General features: G+C 43.6%; 1 protein-coding gene across 1 annotated transcript in view; it reads left to right on the top strand.

Moving 5' to 3' along the window:
- The window catches only part of LOC124779593 (Down syndrome cell adhesion molecule-like protein Dscam2), a 296162-nt gene that overhangs the window by 90020 nt on the left and 183979 nt on the right, over positions 1-22163 (top strand). The window lies entirely within an intron of this gene.

Raw genomic sequence — 22163 nt, 5'->3', positions numbered from 1 at the left:
ACTTAAACCTAACTAACCTAAGGACATCACACACATCCATGCCCGAGGCAGGATTAGAACCTGCGACCGTAGCGGTTGCGCGGTTCCAGACTGAAGCGCCTAGAACCGCTCGGCCAAATCGGCCGGCCCACTGCCTCAGTTCACTGAAACACAGGAGGGAGAAAACTTTTCTTAACTGTAACATTAAGATTGACCAGTAAATTAAACTCTATAAAATCAAGGCTAAACAACAACTAATTTCACTCGCGAGTGCTTCCTTTAAGGAAAACAGTACTTGACAAACAAACACTAAGAGTGGGAAATGAACAGGCTCACGAGAACTGGCACTCACTAGAACTTAAATAACACACATCTGCAAATATACAGGATTATGCGGAAGCAGAGCACACGCGTAGAGGGAGGCCTCAAATGAAATCGTACAGGCATCACATCACCCGTCGTGCAGCGTCTTACTGTACCAAGAGCGATCACAATCACAGTTAACTAAGCGCTCTTAGTAATTAGCGTACTTAACTGGGTGTCTTGATGCTGGGGCGATTTTGCGAAGATCCCAGACCATCACTTCGCAGGGCCATAACAGTGTGCCCCTCCAAGGATGCAGGCACATCCACAGCTCACGAGGTTGCCGGAGAATGCACAGCGCCAGGCAACTCCCGCCGCCTCCAGTACAACCACGTCACAACCGCCGCCCGGCCTCAGGCACGCCGCCTTCGCTTCTGTACGCCAGCCAATCGCCGACTCTTGCACCGCAGCCTTCTGCTCTCAAGCGTTGTGTCCTCCCTTTACTCGCGGTCATCACTCCCTCATATCTCCATCCGGCCAAAGACCAAAGACAAACCTCTGCACTAGGGAATCGATCGTACTCATATCAGAGATACTACTGGCGCCAGTCCCGCCACGGCTGAGGTACTACGCGTTTGACCGAACTTAGGCAGTGGTATGTCCAAACCGTGCACCGGGAACGCGGCCTAGCAATTTTGTTACCGTTACTTGCGTTATGATATAACGTTGTCATATTGCAGGCACTTCTTGCTCGAGGACTGACCCTCCTGTTTGTGTTTCCTTACTTTCCTCACCTGTTCGTGCGAAGATGTCAGTCATCTTCGGTTCTACCAGCGTTTCTAGGTAGTCAGCCTTCGTTTCACGCACTTGTCTCACCTCGCCCAGGCTATTGGTGCTATCCGTCCGTATCCTGTTGGTCTCTGTCCCCAAATCGCAACTAACTCCAGCGATCTGCCCATCTATCTTCTGATTACAAAGTTTTTAGCTCGGCTTCCAGTCTTTCAGATTGTGTTTTATTCGCCTCCCTCTCGGCGGTTAACTGAGATGTATGGCTTTCCAATATCGCGAGAATTCGATGCAGTGGACTCTGCTTATTCCCTGCAGACTTGCCTTGTTTTTCCTTGCTCACCCTCCGGCCGTTCCTCAATTGGCCTGTAGGGTTCTATATCTATTGGACTCTGAATCTGGCGTTTCAGCACTCTCATCCAAACTCACCTCGACTGGCTTGACGGTTTCCATACTTATGAATCTACCAAGCCCCAGTTGCACACAAAAACGTAATCGAAACCAAAAGTACTGCCCAGAATGAACTGACATAGAAAGAACGAATCTGATGGCAACGCTGGTAGCGGGAAACAGAAAAATGGAACACGCGAAACAATGAATTACACGTTCTAAAGGTACTTCACAAAACAAGGAGGGGACTTTGGGATCTGAAACTAAACGCACTAGCTACAGCTTCGTCTACTTCATACTTTTCATTTGCAACACACTCACCACACTCAAACACACCATCTGTGCACACGACACCACACACAAAGAGGTTAGCATTTCACAGCAATGGTATGGGACGCTATTAATTCTTCTAGAGTCGTGTTTGAAAACGTGAGAATGAACTCAGATCGTGGCCCCACGCTGGACTTCAAAAATGCACTGAATCGAGAATTCTTTGCTATCTTGCATAAACTGACATGCAGATTACTAATTATAATGCCCCACGTTAGTAGACAAAGTCAAGCAATTTGAATAAGTCAGTGAATTCAAACAACAAGGGGTTATGGGATCAAGTGACCGATAAGCGGACGGAACAGATTGTTTCGACGATTAAAGTATGAAATATCAGAATGAGATTTTTCACTCTGCAGCGGAGTCTGCGCTCATATGAAACTTCCTGGCAGATTAAAACTGTGTGCCCGACCGAGACTCAAACTCGGGACCTTTGCCTTTCGCGGGCAAGTGCTCTACCATCTGAGCTACCGAAGCACGACTCACGCCCGGTACTCACAGCTGTACTTCTGCCAGTATCTCGCCTCCTACCTTCCAAACTTTACAGAAGTTCTCCTGTTTGGAAGGTAGGAGGCGAGATACTGGCAGAAGTAAAGCTCTGAGTACCGGGCGTGAGTCGTGCTTCGGTAGCTCAGATGGTAGAGCACTTGCCCGCGAAAGGCAAAGGTCCCGAGTTCGATTCTCGGTCGGGCACACAGTTTTAATCTGCCATGAAGTTTTTTATGAAATATCAGCTTTCACTACTGTACTTTTTCTACATAACATCATAAATCCGACGGCGTGGACACGACTCAATTATTAAGGGGAAGGATGGGGGGTGTGAATCATGTAACCATACTTCGCGACCAATCGTCGAGTGGCTGTGTCGGCAGCAGACGCAGGATCTGTATGGCGCGTCACCTCGTTGCGGCGCTGCGGCGTGTCGGCCCCTGTAATCGCCGACCTGCGGCTTTCCGGCGAGGCCCAGGTACGGTCTCCACGTTGTCGCCGTGTGTGATCGTAGCCGAAGCAGCGATTTCACGGTGTCAGGAGGAGGATGTAGGCGATGGATGGGCGAGTCCCCATGTCCGTTTGCTTCCGTGCTTTCTCATTGACTGTCTCTCCACTTCTTCTCACTCTCTAATTTCACCGATTCGTTGAATCACACAGAAGTCAAAAATAAACTGTGGATTACACAAGGAATAAAGATATCATGTGGGACAAAACGGAGACTGCGTCTACTATCTAGGAACAGCTCTGATGTTAGAATTGTAATGTACTACAAAGAATACAGCTAAATATTGGAAGCAAGTAATCCAGAAATCGAAGCAGCTTCATTATGAGAAAAAGATAATTGCATCAGGCAACAAAATAAAAACTGTATGGGATATAATGAAGACACAGACAGGTGGGGCCAAAAAGGAAGAGGAAGAGATAGCTCTAAAAATAAATAAGACTATAGTAACAAGTACCGGGTGATCAAAAAGTCAGTATAAATTTGAAAACTGAATAAATCATGGAATAATGTAGATAGAGAGGTACAAATTGACACACATGCTTGGAATGACATGCGGTTTTATTGGAACCAAAAAATACAAAAGTTCAAAAAATGTCCGACAGATGACGCTTCATCTGATCAGAATAGCAATAATTAGCATAACAAAGTAAGACAAAGCAAAGATGATGTTCTTTACAGGAAATGCTCAATATGTCCACCATCATTCCTCAACAACAGCTGTAGTCGAGGAATAATGTTGTGAACAGCACTGTAAAGCATATCCGGAGCTATGGTGATGCACTGGCGTCGGATATTGGCTTTCAGCATCCCTAGGGATGTCGATCAATCACGATACACTTGCGACTTCAGGTAACTCCAAAGCCAATAATCGCACGAATTGAGGTCTGGGGACCTGGGAGGCCAAGCGTGACGAAAGTGGCGGCTGAGCACACGATCATCACCAAACGACGCGCGCAAGAGATCTTTCACGCCTCTAGCAATATAGGGTGGAGCACCATCCTGCATTTTGGTTCTAATAAAACCCCATGTCATTCCAAGCATTTCTGTCAATTTTTACCTCTCTATCTACATTATTCCGTGGTTTATTAAGTTTCAAATTTATACTGACGTTTTGATCACCCGGTACATGTAGTGTTGCAAACCTCTTAAACAAGTACTTCATTACTGTTACTGGCAGCTTCTCGTTACCAGGTTCGGTAAACAGTGCAATGGAGTATCTGAGACCAGTCTTTAAAAATAACTTCAGTAAAATGGAAATGACACTCGCGTCTCCCAAAGAAGTAGCATCTATCATAAAATCCTTAAAATCTAAGTATTCCGGTGGCTATGATAACGTATCAACGAAGTTGATCAAAGAGTGCTCATGCGAGTTGAGTTACTTGTGTAATCAATCTCTTATCAGCGGAACATTTCCAGACTGGCTAAAATATGCTAAAGTTAAGCCTCTTTACAAGAATGTGGATAAAGAGCTACCATTAAACTGTCAACCAATTTCACTTTTGCCAGCTTTCTCAATAATATTTGAAAAGGTTGTGTTCAAGCGTCTCCTTAAGCATCTGACTGCAAATATTATACTGTTCAAGTCACAGTTTGGATTTCTTAACGGTTCTGATATAGAGAAAGCTATTTATACTTACAGTGAGAATGTACTTAATTCATTAGATAATAAATTAGAGGCTACTGGCATTTTCTGTGACCTGTCAAAAGCCTTTGATTGTGTGAACCACAGCATTCTCTTAGGTAAATTAGAATATTATGGTGTCACCGCAATGCTGCGAAATGGTCTGAGTCTTATATATCTAACAGGAGACAAAGGGTGTCGTTGCAAAGTACCTGTGCAGTCAGTCTCCATCTGACTGAAAATTAATTACGTGTCGTGTTCCTCAAGGTTCCATCTTGGGTCCATTGCATTTTCTTGTGTACATTAATGACCTCTCATCTGTTACACTGCCATATGCTAAGCTTTTTTTTTTTTTTGTTTGCAGATGATACAAACATTGCAATAAGTAGCAAGTCAAGTACAGATTTAGAAATACCTGCTAATGAAATTTTCACTGACATTAATAAGTGGATTAAAGCTAATTCACTATCATTAAACTTTGAAACGACCCACTATATGCAGTTCAGAACCTCTAAGATTTCCTTCCAGCATGTGCATAACATATGAAGACATGCCGATCGAAGAGGTTGACAGTGTTAAATTTCTGGGATTACAACTCGATAATAAATTCAGTTGGGAAGGGAATACCACAGAATTGCTTAAGCGCCTAAACAAGTCTGTATTTTCCGTGAGAATGATGTCAGATGTAGGAGATATAAATATAAAAAACTTGCATACTTTGCTTACTTTCATTCTATTGTGTCTTAAGGGATCATATTCTGGGGCAACTCATCAAACCGAGCAAAAGTTTTTAGGGTGCAAAAGCGTGTGACAAGAATCATGTGTGGTGTAAATTCAAGAACATCATGTACAGACCTTCTCAAGAAACTTTGTATTCGAACCACTGCTTCTCACAAGGGAACCTCCCCATCGCACCCCCCTCAGATTTAGTTATAAGTTGGCACAGTGGATAGGCCTTGAAAAACTGAACACAGATCAATCGAGAAAACAGGAAGAAGTTGTTTGGAACTATGAAAAAATAAGTAAAATATACAAACTGAGTAGTCCATGAGCAACATAGGCAACATTAAGGATAATGTGAGCTGAGGAGCGCCGTGGTCCCATGGTTAGCGTGAGCAGCTGCGGAACGAGAGGTCATTGGTTCGAGTCTTCCCTCAGGTGATAAGTTTACGTTTTTTATTTTCGCAAAGTTATGATCTGTCCGTTCGTTCATTGATGTCTCTGTTCACTGTAATAAGTTTAGTGTCTGCGTTTTGCGACCGCACCGCAAAACCGTGCTTTTAGTAGACGAAAGGACGTGCCTCTCCAATGGGAATCGAAAACATTTGATCGCAAGGTCATAGGTCAACCGATTCCTCCACAGGAAAACACGTCTGTTATATTCTATACGACACTGGTGACGCCATGTGCGTCACATGACAGGAATATGTTATCGACCCACCTAACTTGTACACTTGGCGAATGGATAAAAACGCCGGCCGCGGTGGTCTAGCGGTTCTAGGCGCTCAGTCCGTAACCGCGCGACTGCTACGGTCGCAGGTTCGAATCCTGCCTCGGGCATGGATGTGTGTGATGTCAAATGGTTCAAATGGCTCTGAGCACTATGCGACTTAACTTCTGAGGTCATCAGTCGCCTAGAACTTAGAACTAATTAAACCTAACTAACCTAAGGACATCACACACATCCATGCCCGAGGCAGGATTCGAACCTGCGACCGTAGCGGTCACGCGGTTCCAGACTGAAGTGCCTTTAACCGCACGGCCACACCGGCCGGCTGTGTGATGTCCTTAGGTTAGTTAGGTTTAAGTAGTTCTAAGTTCTAGGGGACTGATGACCACAGATGTTAAGTCCCATAGTGCTCAGAGCCATTTGAACCATTTTTTTTTTTTGAATGGGTAAAAAGATTCTTCTACCTTGCCCGATTTAGGTTTTATTGTGGACAACATAAGAGTTTGTCACATAAACTGAAAATAAAAAATTAAACTTTTCACTAGAGGGAAGACTTGAACCAAGGACCTCTCGTACCGCAGCTGCTCACGCTAACCACGGGACCACGGCGCTCCTGAGTTCACAGTGTCCTTGATGTTGCCTATTTTGCACATGGACTACTCAGTTTGTATATTTTGCTTATTTTTTCATAGTTTCACGCAACTTCTTCCTGTTTTCTCGATTGACCTGTATTCACATTTTCAAGGCCTATCTACTGTGCCAACTTATAACCAAATCTGAGGGGGGTGCGATGGGGAGGTTCCCTTGCCAGTATATTTATTCCTTAATGACATTTGTTGCAAGTAATACATTTCCAACCAATAGCTCAATACATAGCATCAATACTAGGAATAAGAACAATGTACATAAAGACCTAAAATCACTTACCTTGGTCCAAAAAGGGGTCCAATATTCAGGAACACACACTTTCAATAAACTGCCAGCAACCATTAAAAACTTAGTTTCAGATAAAACACGGTTTAAACAGAGAGACTATTTGGTAGTCTACTTCTTCTACTCCATAGATGAATATCTTAACAGACACTGTTAAAGGCAGCTTATGTAAAAATATCTGTTAGATTTCAGTTTTGACAGCACTTTGTTACAACAGTGAAGATTAGGTATTTTGTGTGTGATAAATTTATTAATACTGCATAACAGCGTTTAATTCTGGCAGGGTGTTAATTCTGTAAATATTAGCTGTTACAGTTTACCCCATTGTATTCACCTATTTCGAAAACCTCCTGACAAATTATCAGGGTAGTAGGTATTATACTCAAATATTTTATTTTTTTATGTTACATTTCCTGATATGTTCCGCACCCAAGAGAATCATCTCATTTTTTGGGTCTGTGAATCGAAAACTGAATCTATCTAATCTAATCCTCTCACGTTGTCATTGGCCGATTAAATTTGTGATGCCACCCAGTGAGTGATCACGGTTCTATGACCATCCTTCCCAGTGCAGGGTATAACTTGTCTGTATTACGTGACCTAATGTGTGACTCGGCGACTGGCGTCTCGCCGGATAAGCCGAGCGGTCTGAGGCGCTGAGTCATGGACTGTGCGGCTGATCCCGGCGGAGGTTCGAGTCCTCCCTCGGGCATGGGTGTGTGTGTTTGTCCTTAGGATAATTTAGGTTAAGTAGTGTGTAAGCTTAGGGACTGATGACCTTAGCAGTTAAGTCCCATAAGATTTCACACACATTTGAACATTTTGAGCTGGCATCTTTCTCATGTTTTCACTGTCAAGGCTGTTCCCAGCGTCGCTGGCATGTTATTCCGATGTTTTCTGCATTCCTTAGTTGCTGTGAAAGCAGCCACACAACACTTCCTTGTAACGGCTGTCTCTGCTTGAGGCCAGGACAATATCAAGTTTGTGTTTCATCTAAGAAAATGCTGGCGTTCGTGATTCACAAGCAAGCTTCTTACTGTCCACCAAACAGTTTTTAACCAGCGTGACTTCTTCCACAGTCCTTTATTTTACACCCCACCCTGTGCGAATTCTTGGTTCTGCGTGTCGGCGCTCCCACCAATTGTTTGTAAGAGTCCCTCAGTTATCTGCGCGTTTCGCAATGTCCGCCACGCTCTTTGCGAGGTGTGGCTACAATCGAGTAAATTAACCTTTACCCTGTCGTAGTTGCAGCAGAAGTATTTTTTCCCCACTGGAAATCTGAGGTGGACATTTGTGAATGTTCAAACTCTTCATCATGCGCAAATGCTGCCAGCTGCTGGGCATCAATGTGAAAATATCAGCAAGTCTACGCAGCGTGACCACTAGAATAGGCTGATGTGGTTGGTTCGCTATATCCCACTGTATAATGGATTATTGTTATTGTTATGCTGGTACCGGGCCGTGCAGAAGTTGAATGCCCGCCGGAACAATTGGATCACGATGGCCGATAGAGGGCAGTGTCGCCGCAGTGATGGACTCGCCGATCGAGTGCACCACCGTCTCGCCACGTGAATACAGCGGCCAATACACTGGCGGGCATAGAGACCGCTGCATCCCGACCGCTCAGTCAGTCTTAGAGATGGGCAAACTGAAACACGTAACTGTTTCGAATCAAATGAAACAGTGCAATGTAATGTTTCGATACGCTGTTTCGAAACAGTGAAACAGTTTGTGTTTTGTAATCTAATAAACCTAGACATTTTATCATCTTCAATGTCTACTGTATAAGTATGTCCATATAAACATAAATGAGGTGCGAGAGCGCTAATCATATCGGAGAAAGTATGAAACTATCACTTAGGCGTCTTGGCAGTTTCTTATTTCCTGAAGCAAATGCGGCTGCTTTCGTGTCGTGTGACTTTCATACTTTTCAATTGGCTGAGGACAGCCATAGCTGAAGACAGAAGAACCACCACGAACGGAACCGCAAGTGGGAGCAAACTGCGGAAACAACGAATATGCTACTGGGATTCCCACATACCGTTAGTACGGGTAATATACCCATCTTGCTTATTTCCATGCACACAAAGGGAATCATTCTGGATAATAGGCACAGTGACTATAGACTCACAAATAATGCCAAATAATTCGAATAAATAACAAGATATAACAGAAAAAAGTTTTGTCTTTCAAGGTGTTTAGAACCGTTACTGTAAATTCACCATGGTTCCCAGCCCTTCCCGTTCACCATTACACTATCAGTGATATGTCGAACAGATTGCTTGCAATTATACCTACATCAAATTTATGTGTATGTCTAAAAACTGTCACTCTACGCCTTTTTTTATTCAAAATGTTGTAAGCTTACTTGCGTTTCTTAATATGATTACTGTACATGACCAGAAAAACGTATGTTATAAAAAAAAGTGTAATTTAACTGAATGATTTTCAATATGAATAGTATGCGTTGTTTTATTGTTTGGTTAGTGTTTATTATTACAACACAGCAGTTGTCTACAGGCAAATAAATAAACAAAGCAGATGTTACGCCATTTCGGAACAGGACAGTCAGATAGAAACGAAGCTTTATTTTCGGATATCCTAAGCTTCATGATATTGCTTGTCAAAAAGATTTCGACACTCTTGAAAGTGTTTCACGAAGTGGTATGTTGTGTTTCAGTACCTGTCCCGAGCCCGAATCTCGTCCGACACAGAGCGGAATGAAACATCACTGTTTCGATACAATCAGTCCGTTCCAAGCACAGGTGGAGTGAAACAGCCTTATTTTGAAACAACGATACAGTTTCTGTGTCTGGCTCGAGATCGAATCTGGTCCGGTTATCCGAGACAGGGGCGGAATGAAACACCACTGTTTCGAAACAGTGAACCGCAGCCATTCCGAAACACTGAAACAGTTCCACGTATCGATACACTGTAACGAAACAGAAACAGCGGCCAAGTCTAGTCAGTCGTGTTGCGGCGGTGCGGTTCCTCCCGTCCCTTTACGACGAATCTGCACCTACCTGTGAACATTGTCTCAGCAGATCATCAGTAGGGAAGCCGAGCGAAACCTACTGTACTTCGACGTGAACCAGGCTGCAATTAAAATCACTAATCTACGTTTCGGGAGAAAGTTTTCACACGAAATGAAAGGTTCGAAATTTTGTCCTTAATTAATACACTCCTGGAAATTGAAATAAGAACACCGTGAATTCATTGTCCCAGGAAGGGGAAACTTTATTGACACATTCCTGGGGTCAGATACATCACATGATCACGCTGACAGAACCACAGGCACATAGACACAGGCAACAGAGCATGCACAATGTCGGCACTAGTACAGTGTATATCCACCTTTCGCAGCAATGCAGGCTGCTATTCTCTCATGGAGACGGTCGTAGAGATGCTGTATGTAGTCCTGTGGAACGGCTTGCCATGCCATTTCCACCTGGCGCCTCAGTTGGACCAGCGTTCGTGCTGGACGTGCAGACCGCGTGAGACGACGCTTCATCCAGTCCCAAACATGCTCAATTGGGGACAGATCCGGAGGTCTTGCTGGCCAGGGTAGTTGACTTACACCTTCTAGAGCACGTTGGGTGGCACGGGATACATGCGGACGTGCATTGTCCTGTTGGAACAGCAAGTTCCCTTCCCGGTCTAGGAATGGTAGAACGATGGGTTCGATGACGGTTTGGATGTACCGTGCACTATTCAGTGTCCCCTCGACGATCACCAGTGGTGTACGGCCAGTGTAGGAGATCGCTCCCCGCACCATGATGCCGGGTGTTGGCCCTGTGTGCCTCGGTCGTATGCAGTCCTGATTGTGGCGCTCACCTGCACGGCGCCAAACACGCATACGACCACCATTGGCACCAAGGCAGAAGCGACTCTCATCGCTGAAGACGACACGTCTCCATTCGTCCCTCCATTCACGCCTGTCGCGACACCACTGGAGGCGGGCTGCACGATGTTGGGGCGTGAGCGGAAGACGGCCTAACGGTGTGCGGGACCGTAGCCCAGCTTCATGGAGACGGTTGCAAATGGTCCTCGCCGATACCCCAGGAGCAACAGTGACCCTAATTTGCTGGGAAGTGGCGGTGCGGTCCCCTACGGCACTGCGTAGGATCCTACGGTCTTGGCGTGCATCCGTGCGTCGCTGCGGTCCGGTCCCAGGTCGACGGGCACGTGCACCTTCCGCCGACCACTGGCGACAACATCGATGTACTGTGGAGACCTCACGCCCCACGTGTTGAGCAATTCGGCGGTACGTCCACCCGGCCTCCCGCATGCCCACTATACGCCCTCGCTCAAAGTCCGTCAACTGCACATACGGTTCACGTCCACGCTGTCGCGGCATGCTACCAGTGTTAAAGACTGCGATGGAGCTCCGTATGCCACGGCAAACTGGCTGACACTGACGGCGGCGGTGCACAAATGCTGCGCAGCTAGCGCCATTCGACGGCCAACACCGCGGTTCCTGGTGTGTCCGCTGTGCCGTGCGTGTGATCATTGCTTGTACAGCCCTCTCGCAGTGTCCGGAGCAAGTATGGTGGGTCTGACACACCGGTGTCAATGTGTTCTTTTTTCCATTTCCAGGAGTGTATATTCCTGAAACTTAGGTGAACAAGTATCACTGCCAAGACCGTACTAGTCTTAACACAGTCACTCACAATCCCTTTCACTCACGTTAGCAAGTTTATGGTGTTGCATTTCCCGAAAACGTAATGGATACAAAAATACAGATTGTTTTTGATTGAGAAAGCTCGACAAATATTAAGTCTGTCGGTACCTACTGCAGTCACAGTTTTTAGCCACCGACATGCTCAATACACCACGCGGAATTTATGTCTTTTCTCGTCACAAAATTCACTTAAAAATTCCGAAATTTGTACACACCCATCGGAATAATTATGCCGTCACTTTACAACACTTTTGGTGTATGAAACACTGCTAGATCCTGAAACTTATCATTTCCATCGGAACTACTACTACACACGTCCGAACTGTTTCATGGCTAGGCGCCGACTCCTCTCTAGAATACTCTAAGTCTTCTCTACCGGCAGAGAAAGGAGCGCGAAGAATATTGCTTTACCATTGGTCAGTTTACTCAACAGCCAATAGCAAAACAACATTCTCCCGCGTCAGTCCGCGCTTTTCATCAATAACCAATCGCAAAATAGTAAACCTAACGACTGCACTTTTTACCGACGTAATTATATAATACGCTGAAGTTTTGTTTATGCATAAAGTTATTTACTATTGTTCAAATGGCTCTGAACACTATGGGACTTAACATCTGAGGTCATCAGTCCCCTAGAACTTAGAACTACTTAAACCTAACTAACCTAAGGACATCGTACACACCCATGCCCGAGGCAGGAAGCGACCTGCGACCGTAGCGGTCGTTCGGTTCCAGACTGAAGCGCCTAGAACCGCTCGGCCAGTCCGGCCGGCATTTACTATTGTTATTTATACCTGAATTAACTTTCCCTTTACCATAAACTTACTTTACAAATCTATTCTACAAAAATTCCCTTTGTCCATATCCATACTTCTCCGAAATGTTCCCACACTAAATCCTACTACACAACTCTTTAAACAATTATCTTCATACTAACCTTAAACCACACTCACGCATCATTCATACTGCTAAAATACATTTATAACATTTTACACACACAAAAAGACATAATAACACTTTATGAAAATACTAGAACAGTTTATGAAAAACATTCTGTTACTTTAGTGCACTCTAGTGGGCACAATCGAAACTAAATCACAGTCCCTATCAACACTGTTCTCTATCGGCTGATACATAAACTACGTGCGCGTCCAGTCTCGCGTCACCGTCTGTCACTTTCCAGCTCTGACACGCATCTCCCACTTAACCGCCTCCAAGGCAGGATCGTTATACGGTGCTACGCCTGAGTGTCCAGTAATGTATAGCAATTATTTTGCATGGTAGTTACTGAATGATCATTTTGCTATTTATTACAATAGAGAATATTTCCTAATTAGTTATTGTAGTCCTTAGAATGAAGACATGTGTACAAAGTATGTTTTGAATACAGGTACATAATGTTGTATAAATATTGCAACCAAAATCATTAAAAAATAACCTAAGAGCTTTATTAAATAACGAAAGCCTGATTCCTGCGTATTTGCAGAATGCGTCTATGGCGCTCTCTCTACGGCATCCAACTTTCCCCCCTTGCTGGGCTGCTGGGGCCGTGACTCGGCGAAAGTGACCACCGCCGGAAATATCATATTTTGTTGTGATGTTGTTGTGGTCTTCAGTCCTGAGACTGGTTTGATGCAGCTCTCCACGCTACTCTATCCTGTGCAAGCTTCTTCATCTCCCAGTAACTACTGCAACCTACATCCTTCTTAATCTGCTTAGTGTATTCATCTCTTGGTTTCCCTCTACGATTTTTACCCTCCACGCTGCCCTCCAGTACTAAATTGATGATCCCTCGATGTCTCAGAACATGTCCTACCAATCGATCCCTTCTTCTCGTCAGGTTGTGCCACAAGCTCCTCTACTCCCCAATTCTGTTCAATACCTCCTCATTAGTTATGTGATCTACCCATCTAATCTTCAGCATTCTTCTGTAGCACCACATTTCGAAAGCTTCTATTCTCTTCTTGTCCAAACTATTTATCGTCCATATTTCACTTCCATACATGGCTACACTATACACAAATACTTTCTCTTCTTCAGGAACGCATTCCTTGCCGTTGCCAGTCTACATTTTATATCCTCTCTACTTCGACCATGATCAGTTATTTTACTCCCCAAATAGCAAAACTCATTTACTACTTTAAGTGTCTCATTTTCTAATCTAATTCCCTCAGTATCACGCGACTTAATTCGACTACATTCCATTGTCCTCGTTTTGCTTTTGTTGATGTTCATCTTATATCCTCCTTTCAAGACACTGTCCATTCCGTTCAACTGTTCTTCCAAGTCCTTTGCTGTCTCTGACAGAATTACAATGTCATCGGCGAACCTCAAAGGTTTTATTTCTTCTCCATGGATTTTAATACCAACTCCGAATTTATCTTTTGTTTCCTTTACTGCTTGCTCAATACACAGATTGAATAACATCGGGGAGAGGCTACAACCCTGTCTCATTCCCTTCCCAACCAGTGCTTCCCTTTCATGCCCCTCGACTCTTATAACTGCCATCTGCATTCTGTACAAATTGAAAATAGCCTTTCGCTCCCAGTATTTTACCCATGCTACCTTCAGAATTTGAAAGAGAGTATTCCAATCAACATTGTCGAAAGCTTTCTCTAAGTCTACAAATGCTAGAAACGTAAGTTTGCCTGTACTTAATCTTTCTTCAAAGGTAAGTCATAGGGTCAGTATTGCCTCACGTGTTCCAACATATCTACGGAATCCAAACTGATCTTCCCCGAGGTCGGCTTCTACCAATTTTTCCATTCGTCTGTAAAGAATTCGCGTTAGTATTTTGCAGCTGTGAGTTATTAAACTGATAGTTCGGTAATTTTCACATATGTCAACGCCTGCTTTCTTTGGGATTGGAATTATTATATTCTTGTTGAAGTCTGAGGGTATTTCGCCTGTCTCATACATCTTGCTCACCTGATGGTAGAGTTTTGTCAGGACTGGCTCTCCCAAGGCGGTCAGTAGTTCTAATGGAATGTTGTCTACTCCCGGGGCCTTGTTTCGACTTAGGTCTTTCAGTGCTCTATCGAACTCTTCACGCAGTATCTTATCTGCCATTTCATCTTCATCTACATCCTCTTCCATTTCTATAACATTGCCCTCAAGTACATCGCCCTTGTATAGACCTTCTATGTACTCCTTCCACCTTTCTGCTTTCCCTTCTTTGCTTAGAACCGGGTTTCCATCAAAGCTCTTGATATTCATGCAAGTGGTTCTCTTTTCTCCAAAGGTCTCTGTAATTTTCGTGTAGGCAGTATCTATCTTACCCCTAGTGAGATAAGCCTCTACATCCTTACATTTGTCCTCTAGCCATGCCTGCTTAGCCATTTTGCACTTCCTGTCGATGTCATTTTTGAGACGTTTTTATTCCTTTTCGCCTGCTTCATTTACTGCATTTTTATATTTTCTCCTTTCGTCAAATAAATTCAATATTTCTTCTGTCAGCCAAGCATTTCTACTAGCCCTCGTCTTTTTACCTACTTGATCTTCTGCTGCCTTCACTACTTCCTCCCTCAAAGCTACCCATTCTTCTTCTACTGTATTTCTTTCCCCCATTCTTGTCAATTGTTCCCTTATGCTCTCCCTGAAACTCTGTACAACCTCTGGTTTAGTCAGTTTATCCAGGTCCCATCTCCTTAAATTCCCACCTTTTTGCAGTTTCTTCAGTTTCAATCTACAGTTCATAACCAATAGATTGTGGTCAGAGTCCGCATCTGTCCCTGGAAATGTCTTATAATTTAAAACCTGTTTCTAAATCTCTGTCTTAGCATTATATAATCTGTTTGAAACCTGTCAGTATCTCCAGGCTTCTTCCATGTATACAACCTTCTTTTATGATTCTTGAACCGAGTGTTAGCTATGATTAAGTTGTGCTCTGTGCAAAATTCCACCAGGCGGCTTCCTCTTTCATTTCTTACCCCCAATCCATATTCACCTTCCTTTTCCTACTATCGAATTCCAGTCACCCATGACTATTAAATTTTCGTCTCCCATCACTATCTGAATAATTTCTTTTATCTCATCATACATTTCTTCAATTGATTCGTCATCTGCAGAGCTAGTAGGCAGATAGCTTTGTACTACCGTCGTAGGTGAGGGCTTCGTGTCTATCTCGGCCACAACAATGCGTTCGCTGTGCTGTTCGTAGTAGCTTACCCGCATTCCTATTGTTTTATTCATTATTAAACCTACTCCTGCATTACCCCTATTTGATTTTGTATTTATAACCCTGTATTCACCTGACCAAAAGTCTTGTTCCTCCTGCCACCGAACTTCACTAATTCCCACTATATCCAACTTTAACCTATCCATTTCCCTTTTTAAATTTTCTAACCTACCTGCCCGATTGAGAGATCTGACATTCCACGCTCCGATACGTAGAACGCCAGTTTTCTTTCTCCTGATAACGACGTCCTCCTGAGTAGTCCCTGCCCGGAGATCCGAATGGGGGACTATTTTACCTCCGGAATATTTTACCCAAGAGGACGCCATCATCATTTATCCATTCAGTAAAGCTGCATGCCCTCGGGAAAAATTACGGCCGTAGTTTCCCCTTGCTTTCAGCCGTTCGCAGTACCAGCACAGCAAGGCTGTTTTGGTTAGTGTTACAAGGCCAGATCAGTCAATCATCCAGACTGTTGCCCCTGCAACTACTGAAAGGGCTGCTGCCCCTCTTCAGGAACCATATGTTTGTCTGGCCTCTCAACAGATACCCCTCCGTTGTGGTTGTACCTACGGTACGGCTATCTGTATCGCTGAGGCACGCAAGCCTCCCCACCAACGGCAAGGTCTATGGGTCATGAACAGTATACTGCCTGAATAATTAACTTGGGCATGAATCCTAGAGTAATTGGATTTAGAAAAAAAAACTATCTCTGAAAAACGTAAGTTCGCCCTGATTGGATAACTAACACAATCAAAATCTTTTCTCCTTACCTCTAATCTGCGCAAATCTGGATAACGCGCTGCAGTACTTCTCTGTCTTGCGCGCCGCTGTGCTAAAGCTCCAAATTACTGTACCTGCAGAGACACTCGAGCGGTGCAATGAGTTCTCTGTTAGTTAAACTAATCGAACTGTTTTTCGAACATCCTTGGCTGGATAATCCATTAAAAAGAATTGTAAGAGAAAAGTTGGTAAGAAAATGAAATATTCGCATAAATGATAACACTCTGTTTTCTTCGTAAATTGAGAAACAGTGCTCAAGGCAAATTTTAAATTTAATAAAATTCTCAACATTCAAACAATACACTTTCCTATCTTTCAAATTTAACAACTTTCAGTACAATAACCAAGTTAGTTCAATAGCGCAGCAATAGTGAAAAAAAAGTGACATCATTATCGTATTTACCTGACGTTCCATTAGATTTCTGGCTTGACAAATCTATCTCGTAATCATGTTGGTTGCACAAAAAGATAAATTTTAATTTGAATCATAATAACACCATAACTTCCTCACTAACGCTGCTTAACATTATCAGCCTAACTCCAACACAACTGAACTTCGACTTCACTCGCTGCCAGAGATAAACATTGTCTGCCCCCTGCGCCCTCGCGCAGCCCAAAGTTGTTAGCTTAACTTCTGCGATACAGCTTACAACATCGCTGCTCGCTCACAATCGATTCAGATACCAAAAATGCACATACCAAAATTATACATGACACCTATCAAGAAACATTGATGAGTGCTATTGAATGTATGTAAAATTTATGTAAAAACCTAGAGGAAGCCTTTGTCGAGTAGTGGATGTTAAATGGCTGGTGATAGCGATGAGGGGTTGAGGTTTTAACACCCCAAGCCACCATTCAAAACCCCTCTTCTCTTCTCAATATCGGTTGAGGTATTGCATGTCTTGCATGTTACTCAGTCGACTTCCTCGCTTCGCTGACCCGAGTTGCAGCCCTCATCCACTTGAAGGCTGCGAATTGTAGTGTGTAAAGTGGCAGAGTGTTATGCAGCTATGTCGGTGCGTAAGAAACTGCCAGAAAGCTGAAATCACGAACCTGAAGAGTTTGTCCTCACGTGAAACACTCTCTTCTAATATGACAATCCAAGACCATAGACGAGCGCTGCGATATCTGCAACAATCCAACTGTCACAATCAAACATTCTACAGTGACGGTATCGACAAACTGCTCTCTCATTAGGAGAAAGGTATTCGTCGCCAGGGTGATTACGTTGAGAAATATATATATATATATATATATATATATATATATATATATATATATATATATATATATATATCGGTCTGACCAGTTTCATTACCCACAACATTCGCAACACAGCTAACATCATCAATAGCGTCCTGTGCATTCTTCACAGTATCTACCCCAAAATCACTATCTGCAGTTCCACTCTGCACGAAACACAAATCAGTGGGCCATGTACTTCCCTGCTCATGTCTCAGGCTCCATGGCTCAAAACAAGAACCATTATCAAGTAGTGGCATAGATAACACTGCACCTAAATCAGTAACACCCATGTTGCGACTCGCACACCTATTTATTTCCATATAACGCACCCTTCTTTCGTTTGGCACTCCGTATTTTCAGTTTCTTTCTCCCTCTCTTCTTCAGCCATTTTTTCCTCCTCTACAGCTATGCAATCTGCACCTGTAGCCTTTACTTTGTTAAGGATACTCCTAGTGCTTTCGAGTTGCTGTGCAATTGCAGGTGATAAAATTCTCATTGTTTCGTCAAAGATAGCACCCAGTAGAATCGACAGCAGACTGTCCCTATAACAATTATACAAAATCCAAGAAAGAGGAAAACACGAGACGACGATACAGAGACTTAAATACACTACCATCATACGCCTGTTACAACTTAAGGTTCCAACAGAGTGACTACTCATGAATATCACGGCCACATACTTAAGGACAGTGGGCAAGCTAGGCTCACAATAAAATATAGTACCCATTTAAAATGGTAAAAATTGATACACACGATCTTTGACCACTGTCTGCGTTCACTTCCTTTATCCTATATATATATATATATATATATATATATATATATATATCGACACAACTAGACACTTGAAAAAGAACTCGTCGAGTGCTTATGATCCTTACAGTCGAACAAAAACGTCAAAAAAAATACTGGCTCGCCTTACCTTACGTTGACGAAACTGCAGCCTGCAGAAGTCGAGCCATCTTCCCAGGAATGGCAGCAGGCGTGGTTCCAGTGATACTGCAGTCCTGAGGTGACAGCCAATTCTGACACCAGTGTGTCTATCCAGTGAGCTCCGGTCCAATTGTGTGCATGAGACTGGATATGAAGTGTGGCTGAATGGCCCAGTTCATGTCTGGAAGCATCAGAGATGTAGTGGTGTCTGCAACAACAGTTATTCCTCATGCTGAGTTTACAGAGTTATAAAGTGTCTCAGGGCAGCTGTCGGTGACCGAGCGTAAGGGAGCGCTGCAAAGAGGTGCTGACACCTCATTAGCGACTCTTGACTTCGCTGCCGTAGGTCAATGAGGCACAGTTTAGTGCTGTGCTGGCAGCAGCTCGGGGCACGAAGGCACCATCCATCCGATTGTTGTGAGGTGCAATGTGGTTCCCATCTCAGTGCTCCCATAGACAGTCCTTTGCACTGGAGATGGGTAGTTCGCGAACGAACTGGTGCAAAGGAACGGTTCACCAAGATGAATGAAAGGACCGAGGAACGAATTCCAAGGAATGATCGGTTCATAGTCCACTTCGGTCGCAGCGGTCTACTTATAGTTCCCGGGAACGAGGAACGATCGGTTCATAGTTCACTAGTTCACTTCGGTCGCGGCGGTCACTTGGGCAGTTCCCGTTCCAGCCTCGGTCTCCCTCGGCCGCACTCGTCGTTCTTCACATGACCACCTGTCTCATTTCCACTGCTGACTGCTCCTCGTTAGTTCAGTATCCAGATGTTCGTTTCGTTCACTGCGCTCGCCCATTTTACATGTGTTCCAAACTGTTCTTTCACTTGGCTCTGACTATTCAGCGTCCACGACCGGTAATCAAAAAGTATTTTATAGTTACGTAAATTACATAAAAATTACGTTGTATGTAATAGGTACGTCTTTTCAGGTAAAAAAAGGGCATATCAGCTCACTTCATTATATCGATGAACAGCGGAAGACATACTTATAAAAAGGCAAGTTTTTTTGTTATTCATATACTTTTTGGTTTCATCGACTTGATTTAGCAACTAACTTTCAATAATTTGCTTAATTTTTAGTGTAAGAAATTCATATAAAACTATTTTCGTGTATCTTTCATATACAAAACATTATATTTAGGAAGGCTCTAATTATTTTTAAGTTTGGTTGTTTCCAATTTGCATTACCTGTTAGTTTGGTTTCTTTGGGAAAAAAGTGGGTTGTGGGTCATTTTGGCTCAGTAGGAAAAGCGGTCCCTCTCCATTTGAAAAGACTTAGCTTGCCATAAAATCGTATTTAATTATTATCTCAAAAACATTTGTTCAGAAGGAGCTTTCAAACCAAAAACTTTATTACTGCGAACTTAATTGTTATTATTATTATTATTGCTGCATTAACTTTAATTATGCAACATAGAAACCTAATTTTTACTAAGCGTGTGAAGCAAGTATGATGAGAAAACCACATTTTATTTTATGCTTCCATAAAGTCTCTACTTCGCCTACGAACTCAGAGACAACGTTAAGTATATATAGGGTGTAAAAGATTATTGTTTACAACGTAGCATAGCTATGTAGTGGAAGTCTAAACGAAGAATTTGATACAAGACGCTTGTGATCTATTAAGTTGGGAAACAGCCACCAACAGGTTTACAAGAATACATGAGCTATAGCCCACGAGCGTCGCGTGAGATTTTCATGTTCTCTTCTCCAGCTATCTACACATCGTCATCGATTGTTTCGCAATTGTTGCTTGCATTAGCTTGTCATTTCTTCACTGCATAATTATTACATGTTTGTCTGTTTGTTGTATCTGCTCGTAACGGGCAACACATCGTCCGTAATTGGCGAGTAGTCTGTACTCGGGGCCGGTTTTCCGTGCGCCGCCCTATATTATTTCCCTGCGATCAGCCACACAACGCTACAGTTTGCTAAACGAGAGGTTCTGCAAAATCACAGAAATTACTCCTAAAAGTGTGTAAGAATTCTGTGATGAATAAAAACTCTATACTCCAGGCGGGAGGCAAGTGCCCCATCTTGGTGCCCTCCATCCTTCAGTCACCTACACTACTAGTTCTCAGTTTTTCATAAGAACCATATACCAAGCACAAATGAACGAGTAAAAATGAACGGTTCCCAAAAAAGAACGATCAGCAGTGAACTAGTTCCCGAGGATGAACGAATTTGCCCATCTCTACTTCGCACACTCAGATGAGGACAGCCGACTGTGGACCAGAAGGTCAATTGTAGTGAAGAGTGAGCCGTTATCATCCACCATGGATCGACCAAGACTGCAAAAATGTTCACGGATTGTCCAGGGGCTGCGCAAATACGCCACATCTGGTCAGCACGGAGATGACAGCTTACAGTTCATCCACAGTTCACTCTCACTGGAGGAGGACTTGCCATGCGTGAATTTGTTCCTCATCTGTGATGTTCCAGCACGCAACAATGGCGCACCGAAGCTGTGTTATGCTTCAGGTTGTCTGCGTCTCGGTGTTGAAGTCAGTAAGCTGATGGAAGGCAAATCATCGTCGATCAACTTGTTGTGGTTTCATTGAAACCCAACAGGCCGTCATTCTCTTTGGTTCTAGCGACACAGACTGGATGGCAGCACCAATGGGTGTGTCTTTGAGCTATGAAAGCTTCGTTATTTAAAGGGCAGGGCAAACGCCTACGACAAAGTGGCTCTTGGTTGATCACCGCATTTGCCCTCGTTTGTCGGTCTCGTCAACACTTCTTACCTTTCTATGGTAATTCAGTAATTATTTCAGGGCACGGAGCTCAGGTCTTTCTGCAACGTTTGATAATTGCTATAAGCTCTGGCGCTGAAGTTATGAAACGTTATGTACCACTGCCGCCTTTGAGTTTCTACTTTCCTCACTTGGAGGTTGTGTGGCAATACTCCCCGGGTGCTCTGACGTCCATTACGTCGGCGGTACATCTTATTGACATTCTGACTGGCACACCAGCCCAGAGCTAGCCTTCTCTGCCCTGAGCCCACAGAGTAGAACTTCAAAAAATTCAAGCATAGACACAAACTTACTCTCTGGTGTAACAATATTGGAGACTGGTGACCTCAGATGTTAAGTCCCATAGTGCTCAGAGCCATTTTGTAACAATATTTTATGATTGACAGGAGTCGACCATACAGATAAAACTCAGTAGAGCTGCCTAATTGAGAGCTGAAAATCACAGAAACATTGCTGACACGAATCTAGACTCACTGCCTAATGCTAATCCGGGGTGGTGACATCACAAGGTGTAAACTTTCTCTTGTTTCCATTTTGCATAGATTAGACGTAGGGCTAGACAGGCAGATATTCTCTGAGATCATCTGCTGTCCTACCCCTTTCAGCTCAGAGGTGCCATGGTAGATATTCCATTCTGGTCTCCAAGGCGTAGGAGAGGTCATAATTTACTAATGTGCACATCTGTCTGCACGAACTATACTGCATGAACTTACTGTATATTAAAGGAACTGAAAATGAAAATGTAATTAACTTTACAATTGTTTATAGGCTACCAATATTCCTGTTACCACTTTT

The sequence above is a fragment of the Schistocerca piceifrons genome, chromosome 1 (assembly GCF_021461385.2).
Source record: "Schistocerca piceifrons isolate TAMUIC-IGC-003096 chromosome 1, iqSchPice1.1, whole genome shotgun sequence".
NCBI lineage: Eukaryota > Metazoa > Arthropoda > Insecta > Orthoptera > Acrididae > Schistocerca > Schistocerca piceifrons.
The sequence above is the reverse complement of the archived record's forward strand: the minus strand, read 5'-3'. Positions and strand labels throughout refer to the sequence as shown.